The 2,500-nt window shown below is 57.3% G+C and overlaps 1 non-coding gene across 1 annotated transcript in view; it reads right to left on the reverse strand.

The window, feature by feature from the left end:
- Positions 1 to 385, reverse strand: part of LOC124576325 — a 1,910-nt gene extending 1,525 nt beyond the window's left edge. The window contains exon 1 of the ribosomal RNA XR_006972501.1: positions 1 to 385. This exon is cut by the window's left edge and continues 1,525 nt beyond it. This is a non-coding gene — a ribosomal RNA (small subunit ribosomal RNA).
- Between the last annotated feature and the right edge of the window lie 2,115 nt (positions 386 to 2,500).

Here is a 2,500-nt window from a genome sequence, read left to right on the forward strand (position 1 = left end):
ATTCCCCGTTACCCGTTACAACCATGGTAGGCGCAGAACCTACCATCGACAGTTGATAAGGCAGACATTTGAAAGATGCGTCGCCGGTACGAGGACCGTGCGATCAGCCCAAAGTTATTCAGAGTCACCAAGGCAAACGGACCGGACGAGCCGACCGATTGGTTTTGATCTAATAAAAGCGTCCCTTCCATCTCTGGTCGGGACTCTGTTTGCATGTATTAGCTCTAGAATTACCACAGTTATCCAAGTAACGTGGGTACGATCTAAGGAACCATAACTGATTTAATGAGCCATTCGCGGTTTCACCTTAATGCGGCTTGTACTGAGACATGCATGGCTTAATCTTTGAGACAAGCATATGACTACTGGCAGGATCAACCAGGGAGCTGCGTCAACTAGAGCTGAGCAGCCGGCCGCCCGGGAGTGTGTCCCGGGGGCCCGCGCGAACACGCAAGCGTCCGCTCAATTATTCTGCAAACAGGAGGAGGCTGAGCTCCCCTGCACAATACACCTCGAAACCCTCTCAGGTCCCGGCGGCGCGCAGCGCCGTCCTAAGTACTTGGTCGGGTTCGAGAGAGGCGCAATCGCCCGGGGTTTGGCGAGTAGACGCTTTAGGTGCGACCACCCGTGCTCCCAACTGAGCTTGCCGCTGCCGACAGAGGCCCGGGAGCGTGCTGTCGTGGCATTGCCGGCGGGAGACAACACGCGCCACCTACGGTGGCCGGCAGCTCCAACGCCAGCGCCACAGAAGGACAAAAGCCCCACTTGGGTGCCGAAGCGAACTCTCCCAGCACAGCGCACGCGCCAACACGTCCGCACAGCTGCGATACAATCCACCTGCGAGAACCGCAGAGGCGACCGAGCAGCAGACGGCGTCGCGGCGCCGAGCGCCGGGCGGCGGCGCATCCTCAGCGCACACAGTCCTCAATCGGACCAGCACACTGCAGATGTCCACCGCGCTTCGCACCGGGCCCGCGAGGACCTACTTTGGCCGCACGGCGCCGCGTGCAGGGTGCGCCGGCGCGCAGCTGCGCCGCCTGCCGCCTCCGTCGGCCGGCGCGCCTGCCACTGGCCGCCCCCACCAGCCGGCTGTAGCGCGTGCGCCCACGCACCGCGCGGCCAGCACGCCGGGAGGCCCCCCCTCACCGGCCGGGGACGGTCCCACCCAGCCACCGCCGCGTATCGCTTCACACCCACATGCCATTCACGTTCGTGGGCATGGTGGGTATCGCTGAAACAACCGGTTGGTAGCTCAACCGATCGTCGCCATCACTGATTCACCTCTAGCGAGAACAACCGCACCACAACGGTTTACCAGTTGTTCATTTGCGTAACGTCACCAGCAAACGTAGACGTCCATCGCCATTTGCAAATTCAACGATTGTTGCATGCCTGTGTCAGGTGTCACGACACACTATGTCTGCCCACATACACGCAACAACATGTGCACGCTTCGCGAACACGTGGAAGGTGGCCCCCGTACGTATGCGATGTCCATTGCGCGAACGACTGTCAACCGGCCTCTGTCGCATGTCGCAGATGTGGAACGCAGTGCACCATGCTATCACGGTGTGTGAGAAGAGACGACTACGTCTGACAACACGCACCACTACATCAACAGACGGCTCATGCTGATCGCCATCCACGGCATACCATACTGCAATCCAGCTCTTATAGGGAGACGACACGTAGCTGAGTGCACAATATTTGGACCGTATGGTTCGCCGTTGTTGGCGCAGTCGTGGTACGGTCACACATGTACCACGATGTATCATTCAGTACATGAGGACCAATGTGCAGTACAGTGTGTGATTTGGACGTACAACATCAGCGGACAGTTGACACAAGCCGTACCACAACGTAGGCTGTGCTTCGCCATGCGAATGCCAATGAACAACTGCGAAGGGCATTGAGCATGTACGTCCTGCTGCCATCCGCATTACAGTGTATAGCTGCAAGGTGTTTAACATGAAGCGATACTCTGGGGACCGGGCAGTGCGAGTAGCAAACTATATTGCGGGGGTTGCAGTTAGGCAACACTACACTAATTTAACGCGTCGTATGACAATTACAGAGCGGGTTAAGGCCCAACGTGTGTTGGGTTAAGGCCCAACGTGTGTTGGGTTAAGGCCCAACGTGTGTTGGGTTAAGGCCCAACGTGTGTTGGGTTAAGGCCCAACGTGTGTTGGGTTAAGGCCCAACGTGTGTTGGGTTAAGGCGCAACGTGTGTTGGGTTAAGGCGCAACGTGTGTTGGGTTAAGGCGCAACGTGTGTTGGGTTAAGGCGCAACGTGTGTTGGGTTAAGGCGCAACATGGGTTAGGTTAAGGCGCAACATGGGTTAGGTTAAGGCGCAACATGGGTTAGGTTAAGGCGCAACATGGGTTAGGTTAAGGCGCAACATGGGTTAGGTTAAGGCGCAACATGGGTTAGGTTAAGGCGCAACATGGGTTAGGTTAAGGCGCAACATGGGTTAGGTTAAGGCGCAACATGGGTTAGGTT

Source organism: Schistocerca americana, unplaced genomic scaffold (assembly GCF_021461395.2).
Source record: "Schistocerca americana isolate TAMUIC-IGC-003095 unplaced genomic scaffold, iqSchAmer2.1 HiC_scaffold_248, whole genome shotgun sequence".
Lineage (NCBI taxonomy): Eukaryota > Metazoa > Arthropoda > Insecta > Orthoptera > Acrididae > Schistocerca > Schistocerca americana.